The sequence below is a fragment of the Littorina saxatilis genome, linkage group LG12 (genome assembly GCF_037325665.1).
Source record: "Littorina saxatilis isolate snail1 linkage group LG12, US_GU_Lsax_2.0, whole genome shotgun sequence".
Lineage (NCBI taxonomy): Eukaryota > Metazoa > Mollusca > Gastropoda > Littorinimorpha > Littorinidae > Littorina > Littorina saxatilis.
The window spans coordinates 6,450,949-6,471,533 of record NC_090256.1 but is presented as its reverse complement, the minus strand read 5'-3'; the positions used below and the strand labels follow the sequence as shown (position 1 = coordinate 6,471,533).

Here is a 20,585-nt window from a genome sequence, read left to right as displayed (position 1 = left end):
ATTACCCATTACTGTTCATTTCTCTTCATTTCGCGAGAAAATTAGATCTCATATTTTTGTCCTTGACCAGCTCTATAATCGATCATATCATCCGAACTAAACACAAAGAAAAAGACCAAACAAAAATGTATGAGATAGAGAAGAAGGGAAAGGGAAGATGTGTACTGTAGCTGTGAAAAAAAAAGAATAAAATAAGAACAAGGAAGAAGAAGATGGCAGAGGGGAAAACATACAGGAATAGATGAGAGAAGAAGAACTGTAATTGATGCGGTGCTCATTGTGTGCAACGTGGATGTCACATCTCGATATATTAGCTCTGTTACCACACATGCTCGCGCACACACCCACACACGCACACGCACAAACGCACGCACACACACAAACACACACACACACACGCGCGCGCGCGCACGCATGCACGCACTCACGCACCCACACAAGTTGAAAACATCGAAATGGAGCTGTATTATTATCCATCGAATTTGTCCTACACCGCATGAGCCCATAATTATGTTTCGTCACCTATGATATTCGTCGAATTCATCTGTTGGCGACAGCGAAATTACATCCGCATCCGCGTCACCTTTTAACCATCTTCGGTATTTGTCTATGTCTCTCTATCGGCCACAGACACCTGTAGACAACCGCGAAATTATGATGATCTGCTTGTGATGTATATGAATCACATTTTCCACTGCTGATTATGTGCCGGTATGTTTCTTCCTCTATGCTATCGACCGGAAAAAAAAATAGTCACAACAGCGAAATTATAGCTGCATGTGCATTAATTATTTTTCCCGCACAGTATGTGCACCCATGCCATCGGTCGAAACATCTGTTGACAACAGCGAAATTACAGCTGAGCCGGCAGGTGAGAATTGACCCTCTGTTCCGCCAATCAAATACAGTTGCCATAGCAACATAGAAAAAGGCGACGACAGATGGCGTACATTGAATAACAATAAAGGTGTGTAATGACTTTTATCGTTTTTGTTGCCGCCGGTGCTGCTGCTTCTGCTCTGTCTTTCTATCAAACTTTTGTGTTTTTCTGCCAGTCAGCCTGAGTGTTGGTGTTCCTCTCTTACTGTATATATATGCGTGTTATTTTTGGTCTTATCTGTGGGTAAGTACACTGAGCCCAAAAAGTTAAGGATATATTTTCAGTGGTATACCCCAGATGTTAAACAGCAGTTTTGGGGTCAGAAATTAACGTGTATTTTAAGCTTATAAGATCAGTCTTTCTTCTGCTCAAAAATGCCTTTCAGGAATCTGAGCAATATTTGGGCATGACGTCACATGTTCGTGACCATGCCTACCCTCAAAAATGGCTTTTTGTGACGGCAGGATTCACCACAAAACGGCGACTTAAACTGAACGATATTTTGCATTTTTTACACCAAAATGTTTATTTGGTGTCTTACCTAACAAGTCATACAAAGTTCGTTCAAATCCGTCGCGCAGTCAGGCTAATCTAGCGTGTAAAGGAAAGCGACAACTATCCTGAAAAACAAATCCAGGGTTTTTGTGGGGCTTTTGCTGTGTAGCTGCAGTTGATATGCAATACATATAAAACTACAAATAGCAGCCTCTCCAATTTACACAGAACGATGACAAAGACCCTCATCTGGATTCGCGCTAGTACTTGGAGCAAACAGAACCCGAGAATGGACGTTGTAACGGTTTTCCGTTAAGAATTTGCAAACGTTCATAACGTCCTAGAAACAAATGTGACATGCACGCAATTCTGTGTTTTTTGCAAAGAATGGTGCCATTACATGTGTGCCAAGTTTCAGAAACATTCTTTCGTAGGCTCAAAAGATCCTTATGACTTTGAAGAAATAAAAAGTAAAATATCACTCCGCTCTGCTATTCTATTTTTAGTCGATGACGTCTGCAAAACTCATATCAAGGTGGCTGAGTGATCAGGACACACACTTTCCACTATCGAGACAATGCTCTTACAGACTCTTAAAAACCTGGCGATGTCCATCTCCACAGCTTCATTTCGTAGCATTCAAACTGTCTGACTCGTCACAGCAAATGCCGGATTGTGTCTCGCCGCTATCAAGACGACGATGAGAAAAACCCAGTGTTGCCTCCATCTGACGTCATATCTTTTGAATTATATGACGTCATGTCTGCATTCTTCTGTTATTTGATTCTTTGTATTCTTTACTTCTTTACTTTTTTCTTATACAGCACAGCTGTGTTCAAAACACGCGAAAAGTTCTTTTCTGCAACTTCTACCGAGCAAGTGATTCGCATCATCCGTGAAAGGCTATACGCATCACGAGAATCAAAATTATAGAAAAAGTCCTAAAAAAAAGTTGCGCGAAAGACACCAGGGGCAGTATTTTTCCCCTCTTTTCAAACGATCATACCTTTTGAGCCCGTGAAAGAATATTTTTGAAACTTGGCACACATGTAATGGCACCATTCTTTGCAAAGTATACTAAGTTGCGTGCATGTTACATTTGTTTCTTAGACATTACAAACGTTTCCAAATTTTTTACGGAAAACCGTTACAACGTCCATTCTTGGGTTCTGTTTGACCTAAGTACTGAAACATATCCAGATGAGGGTTTTTGTCATCGCTTTGTGAAATTTGGAGAGGCTGCTATTTGTAGTTTTAGATTTATTGCATATCAACTGCGCCTACCCAGCAAAAACACCATAAAAACCCTGGATTTTTTGCTGTTTTTCAGGATTGTAGTCGCTTTCCTTTACACGTTGGATCAGCCTACCTGCGCGGCGGATTTGAACGAAATTTGTATGACTTGTTAGGTAAGACACCAAATAAACCTTTTGGTGTAAAAAATGCAAACTATTATTCAGTTTAAGTCACCGTTTCGACGGTTCAAGGTGAATCATGCCGTCAAAAAACGCCATTTTTTAGGGTAGGTGTGGTCACGGACATGTGACGTCATGCCCAAATATTGCTCAGATTCAAGAAACACATTTTTAAGCAGAAGAAAGACTGATCTTCAAATACACGTATATTTCTGACCCAAAAATTGCTGTTTAACATCTGGGGTATACCACTGAAAAAATATCCTTAACTTTTTGGGCTCAGTGTACCTAAATTTACATTTCTTGTTTTTGTAAATTGACCTCACAAAAATCGTTTTGTGACGAGGACGACGACGACGAGCTGATGAATACGACGACGATACTTGTTTCTTAAATACGATTGGCACAAGTGCGTTACGCCATTGAAGCTATTGACTTTTTCATCATCGTAATCGTCGTCATAATATTATTATTTATCTTTTTTTTTACAGCGTTTTATTCTTCGTCGTCTTCTCTGTTCTTTGCAACCCGGAACTCAATCGCTAAAGGTTGTATGCGCCTTTAAGCGAGAGCGTCAAGCAAGATTTATAGGGTCCTTGGATTGCAATTACAGGCCGAATGTTCAGACACAGGATGATATCAGCAAAACTGCTGCAGCAGTCCGTGCACCCTGTTTTATGTCCTCCTGCTGTGGATGAAGACCTTTAAATGCATAACTTGCAGCAAACAAAACGGACGCGAGTGTGATTATCACGGTGTGTGTTGTGCGCTGTGTATAAAAACATGACCCTTGACAGCTTGAGGTGAGAAAAAAGAATATTTTAAGGGAAAAGTTCGAAGAGAATGAGTCATGCGTTAAAAATGTTTGTTTATTGCATTATGTGTCCTTCCGGAGAGAGAGAGACAGAGAGACAGAGAGAGAGAGAGAGAGAGAGAGAGAGAGAGAGAGAGAGAGAGAGAGAGAGAGAGAGAGAGAGGGGGGGGGGGGAGAGAGAGAGAGAGCGAGAGAGATATTTTGTTTATTGTTGTCTCTTAATTGTCTCGAGAAAACCCGGGGGATCATGCGAAACAGATTCAGTATCGATCTCATTCAATACAAGTCTATCTTAGACGAGCCCGAAGTTAACTTCGCGAACTTCGCCCAATTGATGTCAGGCTTCAGAACGAAAGAGACAGACAGACAGACAGAGACAGACAAACAGACGGAGACCAAGGGCGAGAGGGAGAGAAAGAAAGAGACAGACAGACAGAGAGAGACAGATAGACACAGACAGACACACAAACAGACGGAGACCAAAGGCGAGAGAGAGAGAAAAAAAAAGAGACAGCGACAGAACCAAACTGGCAGAGAGAGAATACAAGTTATAATAAATCATTATGGTGAACGAAGAGGAAAAGATCACATACGATAAGATACTTTTAATCTGAGGGGGTAGGGGTGGGGCAGACAGTCTGGCAGGAACAGAGAGAGCTAAAGAGAGAAACAAACTGCAAGCTATTCACACAATCGGCGTTTGCTGTTAATGTTTTCAAGTTTAAGCTACCTGATATCCGGGCAGCCTGGGTGATCGTAGGCCCATCGTCTTTTTATGGAAGCTATCAATAATTGCCTTTCTACGTTTCTTTTCTTCCTTCTTAGAAAATTGCATTTTGGTAATATTAACAGAATAGATGGAATAATTCACGCATCTGGTTTATTCTCCTTATTTGGTAGGGAGGAAAGAGCTGTGAATGCGGAGTTTTGTGAATGGAGTGAGACTATAGCTTTATCTTCCGAAGCTTCCACTCAGTTTGAACAGCATCCAGAGAAACAAGAAGCCTTGGAACTCGAGCACAGTTAAACCCCTTTTTGAAACATTTCTAGGTTCAACATATCTATGAATTCAGCTCCCTTTTGTTTATCCTTGGATTTCTCTGATTTGTGGTTGTTGTGTTCGTGAAAGAGAGTGTACTAAATATGTAAATCGCTTCACACATTAAGGATCCGACTGAAGTGGAATTCGTAGCTTCATGAAATCTCAACAAAACCGAGTGGCAATTTAGAAGGCATCTGAATTTATTCAGAGATAGATAGCCAAACAAATTTCCCAGGGGAAACTTGAGGTGAGTTAGTGAGCGAATAGAAAAGCGTAACACACTAGAACTAGGGAAAATGAGGAAACATCTCACGCTCGTCAAGTTGCTTTTTTTCCCCAAAATGAATGGCAATATCATTGCATTGTTCAGATATTCATGCCTCGGATTGCCTGCCCGGCTTTGTCCGTATGGTTTGATCGCGGCTGGGTTATTGATTGTGTATAAGGTAGGAAGCGAACGCTGCTGTATGTCTTTGTATCATATGTATATATCAGAATTGGGTTTTTTGGGGGAGGGGGTTTTCTTTCTGAAAGATTTTTTCTCGAATTATGCAGGAAACCTGCTGTTACTTGCCTTTTCGACGGATTTTCTCTTTAAATATGTAGGAATACAGCTGTCATTTTCCCTCCCCAAAGATTAAATAAAACAAGTATGGTCTGTTATTGGAACGTTTCAATGATGACAAAACAAAACGTGACATTCCCTGTACTGCGACTCACCTATCTGAGTTTGTATTTCTTCCCAAACATTCTTTATTGAAGTATGAAGAGATACTGCCAACAGGTTCTTCCTCAGAGTATGTTGTCAACGTTAGTTTCTCTCGCTGAGGATTCATCTTGAAAACATGTTGGGATACCACTATTACTTTCCCCGCCGAAAGATTATTTTAGAAATTATGTACAAAGTAAAGCGAAAGCTTGTCAACAAACCTGGAACTGAACTCGCAATCGCGGAAAACAGAGGCTGAAAACTTCGTCTGAGACTCAAGATCGTCTGTTATAAAGCTGCTTCTGATGATGATGATGATGATGATGATGATGATGATGATGATGATGATGATGATGATGAGGAGGAGGAGGAGGAGGAGGAGGAGAAGGAGGAGGAGAAGGAGGAGGAGTTGTGCGATGGGTTCAAGAAGGCAGCAGTGCTTAACTTAAGGTGCAATGCATGTCCTGACCTCTTCAAGTATTGATCTCTCGGTGAAACACCTCTCTGTATAGATGAGGCCAGTATTATGCATAGCCAAGCGTAACATGATGCACAGACTTGGAAGCCACATAAACATAACAGATTTAGCGAAGAGTGTGTCAGCTTCGTTGTATCTTCCCTTACGGAAATGGTTGCCCGTGTATGGTTTGAAGACAAGGAGCGTATGATGAGCTTACAACACGTCCTTTTGTGTGCGTCCGTGTATGTGACCACGTCTGTCCGACTGTTCTTTTTTTTTTTGTCAGTCGGCCTGCGTTGTGTGTGTAGGGGGGGGGGTGCGTTGGTGTCTCTCTCTCTCTCTCTCTCTCTCTCTCTCGCTCTCTCTCTCTCTCTCTCTCTCTCTCTCTCTCTCTCTCTCTCTCTCTCTCTCTCTCTCTCTCTCTCTCTCTCTCTGTGCATTTTTTGCAGCAGACTTTAATATAATTTCTTGCGTTTCAATGATGATGTTAAACCCAACAAAAACAAAAGCAAACTGCTTTCTTTTGTATTTCCGCTGTTAGCATTTTCAACCACAAAGGGGACAGACTAGAAACCTTCGTACATTCAAGTTGCTGGCGTTTGTAAGGTTATGTCACGTGCTGGACGTGAAGAAACTGACTTTGTGCTAAGTCCTCTTATATCTTTTTGTCCATGTGTAATAAGAAACTCAGTCGCAGTTGAATAAGTATAATAGTATGATAGATTCCGACCTATTATTCTCTTTCGTGGTCATTCCCCCCCTCCCTTACCATTCCACCGAATCGCTACTCTCAGCCACAGACACACGCACAGCACGTATCAATCAGAAATTCCTTTAAGGAAGTTGATCAGACTCGGAGACAGCGAAATAAGGTTAACCTCCATCTGTCCGTTCCATCGTTCATGACCGACTCCCTTACATAACGAACGAATAATGTTAAACGTCTAAGAAGGGCATCGGGCCCAACTCCCTGTTGCCCTCCCCTCGCCCTTTCCAGTGTAGATAAATTTATTTTAAAAAAACTAGGTCTAAAGAGAGTGTTCTTTTCAAAGAGAGGTAAATTTACACAGGTTAATTATGAATAGAACATCTTGAAAAACGGGGTCTTATCATGGATGTAATTCGAAATTGTATGGGGAGATTTGTATAGCACTTAACGTTCTCTAAGCGCTTTACATATTAATTTTTGCCGTGTGAGATGGAATTTTTTACACAATATATCACGCATTCACATCGGCCAGCAAACCTCAAGCCTATTAGGGCGAGCATTCACCTTTCACGGCCTTTATTCCAAGTCACACGGGTATTTGGTGGACATTTTTATCTATGCCTATACAATGTTGCCAGGAAAGACCCTTTTGTCAATCGTGGGATCTTTAACGTGCACACCCCAATGTAGTGTACACGAAGGGACCTCGGTTTTTCGTCTCATCCGAAAGACTAGCACTTGAACCCACCACCTAGGTTAGAAAAGGGGGGAGAAAATTGCTAACGCCCTGACCCTGGGTCGAACTCGCAACCTCTCGCTTCCGAGGCAAGTGCGTTTACCACTGGGCCACCCAGACCCTTCAGATTATCTTAAAAGGGGAGTCCCCTGCATATATATATATGAGAACGCCGGCGGAAAATGTCGCTTTTTACTAGTACCTTTTTCGCTCTTTCTTCATTGCTTCTGTATTATGTTGATAACTGAGCAAAAAGAACCCGCTATGAACGCTTTCACTTTTCGTTATGCTGGGCCTACACACACACTCACACACACACACACGCGCGCGCGCACGCACGCACACGCACGCACGCACGCACACGCACGCACGCACATACACACAAACACACACACACACACACCCACCACACACACACACACCCCACACACACACCACACACACACACACAGTGACACAGTGCGACACCACAACCTACCGATATGCTCTCCTCTCAAATCTTCATTGAGCCTGTCTTGTGGTCTGTCCTATTTTCCTATTTCTTCTACACAAACTCTTTCCTCCCTCCCCTCCTCCCTCATCCCCCCCCCCCCCACCACCACCACCCCCTTCCTTTTCCTCCTCTTTCGCTTTTGTCGTCTCCATCTTACGCTTCCACCCTTTCACTTTCTATGGACCTCCCCCCATCTTCAAAGTAGTCGGGAAATGATGAGGACACAACAAGACTAGTCTCTCTCCCAGCTGATGACGTCAATTCACTTTCTTTTCCGCCATTTCTTCCACCACCCCCCCTCCATACCTCCACTCCGTATTCCTGCGTCCATCGCAGCTTAAAATTGCCACCACATCGAACAGTTTTTGTCTTGTTCGATGGTTTACAAACGAGGGAAGTTAGCAAAAGGCAGCATCGGCGAAAAAAATCGTGAATATATTGTTCTATACAATTCTACTGTGTACAGACCAGGCAACAGCTGACAAAAGACAGCGGACAAATCTTAAAATACATTGTGCTCTTAACAAAAATCTTCGGACAAATCTTAAATGCATTGTGCTCTTTACGAAAGCTATTGGTGAAATCCTGAATGCATTGTTCTCGTCAAGTCTGCCTTCTACAAACTTTGTAACAAGCTGAAACAAGAAATTCCTACGAGGTAGGAAAAACACCCCCGTCAAAGGGAAATAACCTTCTCAGTTGGTGGCAGTGACTGAGTGAGAATGGTTATTTCCCTTTGACCATTAAGATGTTCCTCTATAAGTCCTTGTATAATCTTAATCCACCAATAACTCCCTAACCGTGTGTTTGACTGGACTTGTAAGGACCGTCTCAGGAATGTATAGAACCTGTTCACCAAGTTTGGTGACGATCGGTCCGTTCATTCTTGAGATCTATATGCGAACACAAACAAACAAACAAACAAACAAACACATCGAGCGAAACCTATACACACCCCTGTACCGGGGGTGTAAAAAGATAGTGGACTCTTGAATGCATCGTGCCAAACCACAAAGTTGGTTTATTTCCCTTCCGCTTCTTGACTGTCCCCTTATAAAGACTTCTTTAAAGTTTTGTTTGTTTCTCTGCTAATTCTTTGTACAATCTTGAACGTAATGTGCTTAATTAACAATTCTACCCTACAGATTCAGTAACAATTTGGTAACGGACGTTGACAAAATTGTGAATGCATTGTCCTCAACAGTTATACATTACACATTTGGTAGTAAATTGGCAAAAGACAATGAAATAATCTTGAATGCAATATACGCAATATTTCTACCGTATAGACTTGGTAACAGGTCGGTAGCAAACAAACGTTGGACACGATTCGAATGCAATGTGCTCAACAATTCCAAAAGATCGTGGACAACTCTTAAAAGCATTACTGTTGCTAAACAGTTCTACAAGTAACTTGGGGACTAGTTGGCAAAAGACGTTTCAGGAAAGTCTAAAATAAAATGTGCTGAAAGATTTTACTCTATAGACTCGGTAACACGTTGGCAAAAGACATTGCATTGAAAAACATCTTGAATACATTGCGCTTAACAATTCAACCTTACAAGACTTAAACCAGTTGGCAATACAGATTGGAGAAATGTGCAATGAGTTGTGCTCAACAAATCTGCCTTACAGACCTGCATGGTAACATGTGCTTTCCTATCTTGAGGAATAGATTGTGCATGCATTCATTCTCTAAGATAATATACATTTCCTGTTATGACGTTGATGTATTATAACATCGGTTAGGTGCTACTGGGGACCCTTACTTTTCTGCAGACTTGTATAACATGCCCTTTTCCCGTCTGAGAGAAAGCATCCATTGTACTCAAGAAAGCGATTTAGCAGTTCAAGTTCAGATGCACGTGTGTGTTTATTAAAGTTTAGTACCATTGTTAATTGCACAGAAAAACAGTGTGTAAATGCTTTCCTCTTTGAATGATGTGTGTGTCTACGTGTGTGTGCGTGTGTGTTTACGTGTGTGTGCGTGTGTGTCTAAGTGTGTGTGCGTGTGTGTCTACGTGTGTGTGCGTGTGTGTCTACGTGTGTGTGCGTGTGTTTCTACGTGTGTGTGTGTGCGTGTGTCTATCCATCTGATTGTCTGTCGCCCTGTCTCTCTGTCTTTATATGTGTGAGCTAATGTGTGTGTTAATGTGTGTGTATGTGTGTGTGTGTGTATGCGTGCGTGCATGCGTGCGTGCGTGTGTGTTTGGACACCAACGTTAACTGAAGGGTTGTGATTGGCTTGCAACTGCCTGGCACAAGCCGGCGTGTGAATGTGTGCGTATGTACGTGTGCGTGTGTGTGTGGGGGGGGGGGGGTTGATCCATGCGACACGATAGCTATTTGAGCCGGAAGGAATGTTTAGTTCAGAAGAATATTTGTTCAAGGTGGGAATGATAATTATTACAACCTTTCATTCCTTACATTGACCTTTTCGCCGAAGCAGCGGTAGACTGCACTTGTGTAGAATCGTTGTGTTTGCTTGCGCAGAAACATGTTGAATTTGTGCAAACATTTTCTTTCCCTTGTTTAAACAGCATTGAATATAACGACCAAAAGATTGAACCGTTATGTTTTACACACAGACTGATGACATCATATGGCACGCGCTGCCCACGTCGTCCACAGTGTAAATCTTTAATACTAGGGGGTTGAACATGTCATAGAATGAATGTCTCAACAGTTAATGATGAGTTTTGTGAACCATTTTGAATGTTGCGTTCCTGCAACCTCCTTTATGCAAAACTTTCAGCTTGTGTTCTTGCTTGTCAATGTTGGATATTTTCTGTCATATCTTGGTCGAACCGCATTTGAACAAGAACAGAATGAAAAGAATCATATCCATCTCTCCGAGACATTAAATAATCAATTATTCATGGACTCAAGCTTCTTTTATCGAGTTCTTCGTATTCCGTCACTCTGAAGTTCGTGCAGCCAGTTTCACTTGTGAAAAGTCATCAGAAACTCGTAAAGAAATAAAAAAATCAGAGGATTAGACTTAGGAAAGTGTGTCGTATAACGTGTTCTTCCAGACAATTGAATTCTCTGGGTTTCCTTCTTTAAAGCGGATGTCACCGTAAATCTGATTTAAATCCGTTTGTAATGGGAACTGATGCGGATAGCGTATTAGGTGGAGTTTTTCTTAGAGTATAACACCACAGAGTTCATGGTGTGTGTGTGTGAGTGGGCTCTCTCTCTCTCTCTCTCTCTCTCTCTCTCTCTCTCTCTCTCTCTCTCTCTCTCTCTCTCTCTCTCTCTCTTTCTCTCTCTCTCTCTCTTTGTCAAGCCTGAAATCTTAACCCTTGTGAAAGAAAGTTCAAATCAGTTGATTTTTAAAGAAGCGACTTCTCCAGCTAAGTTAACTGTAAGTTCATGCTTTAGTCAAACCCTCTGTGATCCTGTCAGTCTGTCAGTCATTCTGTGTGCGTGTGGGTGTACGTCTCAATATGCGTCTGTCTCTCGGTCTCATCGTGTGTGGGGAGGGTGGCGAGAGGCCAAAGAGGGAAGGGGGTTGCCGAGAGACGTAGACATTGTTTGCGCTGAAACAGGCTTTTGCACAACAAAATAATTATATGCGCAAGAAACTCTTCCAGAAAGAAATCGTCCACCCTGAAAATAAAATCTCCAGCGTAATTTATTCGTCCTCTCCGTTTTGACGTTAAACGAGATTTCTATTGCCTTCGACGTGTCGTCGCAACAAGAAAATTTCCGTTATTTTATTGGATTATCTTGTGCACGGCCAGTTGTCCAATTGTGAACAAATTACGAAATGCGACAAAGGGTCAGGAATTGTTTAACGTCCGTTGGGAAAAAAGAAAACACGAGGGGGGGAGGGGGGGAACGAAAACCTTCCGCAAGGAAATCTTGGTTTTTGCTGTTTCTGAATAAATGCTGTTTGTTTTTGTGGTAGTTAATAGTTTGTTCGGGTTGGTGATGTGTTGTGTGGTGTGGTTTTGTTTGGTGTGGTTGGATTGTGTGTTTTTGTTTTTTTGGTTTATTTGCTTGTAGTTTGTTCGTTTTGTTTCATTGTTTCTTTGTTTCGATGTTTTATTCGTTTATACTTCAGTTCAGAAAAACTCTCAAAATGCAAACACATGTCTGGTGTTTTGAAGTTAAAGAACAGCAATGGTATGTTCAAATACTGGCGATATTTTAGGCTGATATATTTTTTTCTTCAAAATTGTCCCCCCATTTGCAACTTGTCAAAGCAACATTCTTTGGATTTTTCTAAATAGCGTCATGCGTCATGCGAAAAATATCTTTTGGGAAATTGAAATGAAAGTATTAGCTCTCCATTGTACAGCATTTTAAAGGTACCGTTCCTCTCATGTCAGAATCCACTATGACATGAATATACGGGTTATTCTCCAGAGTTGGGTAACATGCATTCTCAGTCCTTTGAATGATTATAACGTATATTAAATGGCAACTAGAATTTTTTCTCTTTCATGTTTGTATCAATACTCCAGTTAAATAATGATACAGACATTCCCCAAAAAATAGTATATATGTTTGTCTCTTTTTTTGTTTCATTTAGTATTGTATTTAAATCCATGTCACATCCTCTGGTTTCCATGTTACGCGAGTGATGTACTTTAAAATGCGTGTAATGTGGACGGGGAGGTAGCTCAGTCGGTAGCGCGCTGGATTTGTATCCAGTTGGCCGCTGTCAGCGTGAGTTCGTCCCCACGTTCGGCGAGAGATTTATTTCTCAGAGTCAACTTTGTGTGCAGACTCTCCTCGGTGTCCGAACACCCTCGTGTGTACCTCAAGCACAAGACAAAGTGCGCACGAAAAAGATCCTGTAATCCATGTCAGAGTTCGGTGGGTTATAGAAACACGAAAATACCCAGCATGCTTCCTTCGAAAGCGGCGTATGGCTGCCTAAATGGCGGGGTAAAAACGGTCATACACGTAAAAGCCGTGGGAGTTTCAGCCCATGAACGAACAAACAAGCTTGTAATGTACTGAACACAGACAATCAAAATGTGCAAGTATTTCTATAAAATACATTTTCTGCAGACCATGGATGGAATCTGTATGTAATAATAAAATCAATACAATGTGTATGGTTTCCACTGGTACACAACTCTGAAGAATAACCCTTACATGCATCTGTGCAGGGTAAATTTATTTTGCTGAATTGATTTTTGCTAGATTGACACAAGTATCCGTTACAAAATGAATTCAATGACAAAAATATAAATCTGCATAGAAGGCACATCGCTGTTGATTTGAGTGTGTGCCAAAGAAAAAAGACCAAATCCTACTTAAAAAGATGCTAGCTCCTCTTCTACAATGTCTCTAAGGGACAGGAAGGTGTTCTAAAGTTCATTGGCAAAAGTAGATTTTCGTAACTTCCTCGTATTACAAAACTTTCAATTTTTGTTTAACTTTTTTGAAATTGTCACTTTGAGAATGTCACGTTTGTTTCTTCAGTTACTAAGTTATACTCCAATATTTTGTCACCGCGTTCAGCGTCTGTTTTCCGTGAATAATGGGCGTGTTGAGTTACTGTTTTAATTTGGCCCCATGACGCAGATAAACGTTGTCGTTTCGAGACAACAACGCGATTTTAACGAGTTCTGAAATTGAAAACCGATGCGAGAGGGTGATATTTTTGTTTTGTTTGTTTGTTTGTTTGTTTGTTTGCTTAACGCCCAGCAGAGGGTGATATAATATATTGGACATGGGGTGCGAAATTAAAAATACGGTAATATAAGCTTAAATAGACACTGGCTCACACCAGATTATTTCTTGTTGTACTTGTTGAAACAAAAAATAGATAGTTTCTCCCAGGTATTTTCTTCGTCAATTTTTGTAAAGATTTTAGTCAAGCAGTATGTAAGAAATGTTAAGTCCTTTGTACTGGAAACTTGCATTCTCCCAGTAAGGTAATACATTGTACTACGTTGCAAGCCCCTGGAGCAAATTTTTGATTAGTGCTTTTGTGAACAAGAAACAATTGACAAGTGGCTCTATCCCATCTCCCCCCTTTCCCCGTCGCGATATAACCTTCGTGGTTGAAAACGACGTTAAACACCAAATAAAGAAAGAAAGAAATTCTTCTCCTTATATCGTTAAAGCCGGCGAAGGGAAAGAATCTGACGAACCGTAGCGCGTGCAACCACACCAACATTCTCTGGCAAGCACAAACATTTTCAAAAGTTCGATCCTTGAAACTGCACGCACTTCAAGGGTTTGATAACCTCCAACCAAATCATAAGTCTGATTTTGAAGTCACAATGGCGTCAAGTTCGAATAAAACAAAAGAGGATCTTATCATTTTTGTGAACGTTTATGGAGAATGTTGGTAGCTCAGTTGGTAGAGCACTGGACTTGTGATCGGAAGGTCGCAGGTTCGAATTCGGGCCGGGACGGACACGGGTCAACTTTATGTGCAGACCCAGAGACGGAAGCCATGTCCCACCCCCGTGTCATCACAATGGCACGTAAAAGACCTTGGTCATTCTGCCATAAGTGCAGGTGGCTGAATACACCTAAACACGCAGACACCTGGGTAGCGCGACCCCGTTGCTGCTAGCTTTCCACTGGGAGGAAGCGACCCGAATTTCCCAGCGATGGGACAATAAAGTAATGAAAAAAAATGAAAAAAAATGAATGTATTGTAAAATTGAAAATGAACATGTCGTAAACTATACATCTCATTTTAAAGCCACAACATAAGGCCTAAAAAAAAAATATATGTGGTTACGGTAACCCGACCTACCCTATTTTTTGGGGCCGACCCTATAACTTTTTATTACATTTGTCAAAAAAATACACACAAAAAACAAGTAAACGAATGCAGAAAACGCAATGAAAGCGAAAGCGCCCGAGTCGCACACTTATTTCCCTGTCAAGTAGGTTTAATTTATACACATTATAAAAAAAAAGTTTTAAAAAAAAAGTGATTGCCTACCTTCCTACCCTATTTTTTGGGGGGGCTATGTTACCGTAACCACACCTATTATTTTTTTTGGCCTAAATTGTTTAGTGCAGGAAGGATTCTTTGTGTAATAGCAGATCATTTGCTTCTGACTTTTACGTATGACGGATGACGAAGGTGATTGTACGAGAATTTGCTCTTCTTATTTTAACAGCTGTCTTAATTGGAGCACAGCTTCATACTTGCATGTCCTACGGAACTGTCTGATGACAGATCATTTTCAACAAGAGCTCGAGCTATGCATATTCATTTGTGACAATGAATCAAGATTTTCCAGTGATCCTACATTTCACATGTTTTGTGCCAAACCAACTCTCTGACTCTCTTTTTACTTGTAGTCGGATATACGCCTTAAATCTAAATCGTGTTTTGTGTTTTGGGCTCACGTAAGTGTAGCCTATGCGATCGTAACTTTGTCTGTCTGTGCGTGCGTGTGTGTGTGTGTGCGTGTGTGCGTGCGTGTGTATGTCTGTGGTAGAAACTTTAACATTTCGTCATTTGAAGACGTCACATTATGACGTAAGAGGGTTAGACGTCACGCGAAGGAATTACTGAAAGTCTCGGTCATTGTTATTTTGAGCGGGCCGAGACTAGTTGGCAGTCGTGTCCCTGTAAGTAGGCTACATGCAGACAGACAGATCTAGATCTAGTGTCTCGCTTTCTTGCACAGTGTCACCTATGCTTACTGTGTGTGTGTGTGTGTGTGTGTGTGTGTGTGTGTGTGTGTGTGTGTGTGTGTGTGTGTGTGTGTGTGTGTGTGTGTGTGTGTGTGTGTGTGTGTGTGTGTGTGTGTGTGTGTGTATGTGTGACGGAGTGATTGAGTTTGTGTTACTGTTTGTCGATTTCTTACGTGAGCCTTGAAGGCTTCGCTTCTTGTTGTTTTTTAAGTAGGCTGAGAACAAAACAGAGGATAAGACCTATGCTGAATCTGTCTCGCATAAACCCCTGGGCTTCTCCAGACAAGAAACAACGATTGATGAAAACTTAGAACACCCAGCACTTTCCAATGAAGAAAGAGATTGTTTGGAAGGGAAAATTATCGTGCAAGAAATGATGGCAGTTATTAAACAGTTAAATAACGGCAAAAGCCCTGGTTCAGATGGGTATACAGCTGAGTTTTTTAAGTTCTTTTTTAAAGATCTCTGTTCTTTTCTTTTGAGATCCCTGAATTGTAGCTTTGAAAAGGGAGAGATGTCTATCACCCAGAGACAGGGAGTTATTACCTAGATGGAAAGGATAAAAGTTTTTTGAAAAATTGGCGACCCATTACACTGTTGAATGTAGTTTATAAGATTGCTTCATCCTGTATTGCTGAACGGTTAAAGTCTGTGTTACCAAACTTGATCCATGAAGATCAGACAGGCTTTCTTAAAGGAAGGTACATTGACCAAAACATAAGGTTATTATATGATACTCTATTTTATGTGAATAAGCATAACATACGTGGCCTCTTAATGTGCATCGACTTTGAAAAAGCTTTCCTTGGTCCTTTATTGATAAATGTTTGTGCAAATTCAACTTCGGTGATGACATTAAAAGATGGATTTTCACTTGTTATAATAATATTAGATCATGTGTTTCTGTGAATGGTAAATATTCCAGTTGGTTTGATGTACAAAGAGGTACCAGACAAGGAGATCCATTGTCACCTTATTTATATCTAATATGTGCCGAATTTCTGTCCATTATGATCCGCCAGAGTACAGAGATAAAAGGTATAAAGGTGGCAGATGATGAAATATTAATATCCCAGTTTGCAGATGATACCGCCCTGTTTCTGGATGGTTCAAAACAATCTTTTTGTGCATGTATGAACGTTTTGAAGCAATTTGCCTCTATATCCGGTCTGAAAATGAATTATGAGAAAACCACGGCAGTCTGGATAGGCTCACATAAAAATTGTAATATTAAATTTATGCCGGAACTTATGCTCAGTTGGAACCCTGTAACATTTAAAATTCTTGGCATTGTTTTTTCAGTCAACTTAGATGACATTATACCCCTTAATTATGAACATAAATTGGTAGAAATTGAGAATTTGTTCAGGTCCTGGTCCAGAAGAAATTTAACCCCCTTTGGAAAAATAACAGTTATTAAGAGTTTGGCGCTGTCTAAGTTAACTCATCTGTTTATGAGTTTACCAGACCCTGATGATAAGTTTTTGTTTGATTTGAATAGGTTATTTTTTTCATTTCTATGGGATGGTAAGAAAGATAGAATAAAGAGAACAACAGCATATCAGTCGTTTGAAGAGGGGGGGCTTAAAATGGTGGATTTGAAATGCTTTTTGTCAGCTCTGAAGATATCATGGTTACAGCGAGTCCTTTGTAGTGAAGGAAAAGTAACTAAACTTCTACAAGCTCTGTGTCCACTTGTACATAACATTCACAAGAGAGGAGGTGAGTTTGGAAACATATTGATGCAAAGAGTTCAGAATCCTTTCTGGAGAGATGTTTTCAAACATTATAAGCATTTTGCATGCAAATGTGTCCCCATCTCCTTGAGTGATTTTGCTTCAGAGCGTCTGTATTATAATGTACATATTTGCATAGATAAAAAGGTTATTTTTAACAGGAATTGGATGGAAAACGGCATTATTACAGTCGGTCACTTGATGAGAGCCGATGGGTTTTTGTCATATAACGATTTTAAATTGAAACATCCAAATTTACAACTGAATTTTGTTTTTTTCGAGGGCGTTATGCGCTCAGTTAAGAATTTTCATAAAAGATTAAAGTTGGATGCAGTTTTAAACAATGTTTTTCATATTGGTGATGATGTTGTATGGAAACAAATAGCTAAAGGTGGAGTAAAACATATTTATTCCCCCCTCTGCTTCTTTACCTCTGTAAACTTGTAGAGCTAGTTATTTTTCGATAAACACCCAGCAACCAAACAAATAACGACCCAGCAACAGCCTGAATCCTCGATAGCGCAATGGGTTGAGAAGCTGTTCTGCGTCGGTACTACTTTTGCGACTGAAAAGTTCCGAACGCTCTAATGTACGAAGTATACATCTCTGGAGCAAACAATACAAACATACCGCATTTAAATTAACAACTACAGGCTTGAACACATGAATCTCCATATAAAATCCATGAGTTTGGTTGTTTTCTGAATCTAGGTCTGCTGTGCATGAACGTTCATCACAAGCAAATTCCCAAGGCAAGTAACTCTCATACTTTGTCTAGCGACAAGAGTATTTCCCCTTTCAAATTTCTTTTCACTCAGTTTCTTCGACAACAGACTGCAATCCGACGGTCAGTTTTCAACAATATTTCATTTAATAAACAGATCACACGCAACCAAATGCACACATCTCATCAATTTAAACAACATAAAGCGGTTTCATACACTATTTTCCCCAGAAAACTGAACTTCATACAGTTTTTAACGTTGGAACACGGGTGCAAAAGTTCGTCTGCTAGTCCCATTTGACGAAAGAACATTATCCTAAGCGATACCAAAACATTATACAGAACACACAATATCTGCCTTTGCCGCCACAGCAGAATAACAGCATATCTGTGTACTTGATGTTAGTCCAACATAGGAAAACTGACAAGAAGTGTTAACAGAATGGAATGATTTGCACGGAACTATACAACCGCGCATTAATCGATCGCCTGTGCAGGTTGACTGGTTGAGTGAATAGGATTCGATCAAACTTTCGCAAAAAAACTCCTCTTTTCTTTGAATAACTGAAGAAAGGAGGAATAAAGAGGTTACACACCTCGTCTCAGTGATTATAAAAAATAATGGTCTCAGTTCGCGGTCATGAAAAAGCTCGCTAAAGCTCGCATTTTTCATGATCCGCTAGCGCTAACTTCGACCATTATTTTTAATAATCACTGAGACTCGGCATGTAACCTCTACATATACCCATCTTGTGAAAAATGATGGCAATCTACAGTGCATGGAAAAATGGTCTAATTTATTGAATTTTGATGTAAATGTTAGAAAGGTATTTTTGACAATAAGGCGAACTACACAAGACACATACCTGAGGTGGTTCCAATATAGAATACTACATAGAATTTTTCCCACTCAACGCCTGTTATTTTTGATTAAAATTTCTGACTCATCACTATGTAGCTTTTGTACACAGGAAGAGGAAACATTAGAACATTTGTTTTGGGAGTGCACAAGAGTTAAGCTTTGTTGGTCTGATTTTACAGAATGGTTATGCCTAAATTTCACACATTGCAGTAATTTGAATTTGTCAAAAGAGCTTGTCATTTTAGGGTATTTAGACAACTTTCATACGGATGCTGTTTTTGATTTGTTTATTCACCTTGCCAAACAAAGTATATTTGGAGCCAAATTAAATAAGACAGTCCCAACACTGTTTTTGTGAAAATTGTTAAACAAAGGTTTTTGATCGAAAAGTATAATGCTAGTGTAAATAATTATTATGGTAAATTTGCAAAAGATTGGTGTTGATATCGACACTTTTTTCATTGATGCCATAGGATAATTGTATTGATTGATTTTGTATGAACATTTTTGAATGTGATAACCCCTGACCCATTTATTCATAACATGTTATACAGTACTTTTATGCCGATAATTAAACCCCATGTATACTTGGAGGCTAAAGTGTGACCACCGTCCCCACCTACCCGCCGCGCCCTCCCCTCCCCCAACCTCAGTTACCCCCCCCCCCCTCCCCTCCCCCAACCTCAGTTTCCCCCACCCCCACCCCCACCCCCACCCCCACCCCCACCCCCACCCCCACCCCTTCCATGTCCCCTGTCTTTTCAACAACTCACCCTACTGTCTATGTCTGTGTCTTGTCTAGGTATGTGCGTGTGTATGCGGTAAGACAGCCATACCTTATGTTGATAAATTATGTGTATGCTATGTTGTGATTATGTGTATATAAAAGAAAGAAAAAAAGAAAAAAGAAAAAAAATAAACAACAACAACAACAATACTCAACAAAAAGCTCTGACTCTCTCCATCAAAAGTTAGCCTTAAACATGAACATAATGTTTACGGAATAAATCGAATTTCAAAGTAAACATTGTCGCTTTTCATTACGATTTTGCTTCAGTTACAACAATTGTGACAGGGGAGGCTACTGCTCCTTTCACAGCAGACTCTGCACCCGAGTTGTTGGCCTTTAAAAGTCAACACCAGTGGATTGTAGAGTTCTGTTTGTGATGGGGTCTGGTGGTTTCCGATTGTCTGTATGTTCATGGAAACCTTCGGGTTTGCATAACAGTTTTTATAGGGCTAAGAAATTAGCCCTAACATTTTCAATCCTGTTTGATTGCACTTCGCCTCCCGGGGTGATCGTAGTGTTACGGCACTCGGTTACATCTGGCGCTTGCGAGCAGGGATGGGACTCGGCATGATATGTTCAGGTAATGGCATAATATGACCACTGAACATTTTCGTGCTGTTCCCATTCTGCGAACTTGGGATGGACAGTGGTCCCCCGGTTCGGAACTTCGGGACGAAGTTCATTCAAACGGGGGCGATTGTGAAAGGAAGACTCTGCACCCGAGTTGTTGGCCTTTAAGTCAACACCGGTGGATTGTGGATTTCTGTTTGTGAAAGGAGCAGTAGCCTCCCCTGTCACACAATTATCAAACAAAAAACTCTGACTCTCCACATCAAAAGTTAGCCTTGAATATGAACATGATGTTTACGGAAGACGCTGCCATGGTTCTCTCCAGTAACTTGTAGCGACGGGCGCTGTGGCGGGGTGGTAAGACGTCGGCCTCTTAATCGGAAGGTCGAGGGTTCGAATCCCGGCCGCGGCCGCCTGGTGGGTTAAGTGTGGAGATTTGTCCGATCTCCCAGGTCAACTTATGTGCAGACCTGCTAGTGGCTTATCCCCATTCGTGTGTACACGCAAACACAAGACCAAGT

General features: G+C 40.9%; 1 protein-coding gene across 3 annotated transcripts in view; it reads left to right on the top strand.

Moving 5' to 3' along the window:
* Positions 1 to 20,585, top strand: part of LOC138981148 (uncharacterized) — a 203,091-nt gene that overhangs the window by 144,242 nt on the left and 38,264 nt on the right. The window lies entirely within an intron of this gene.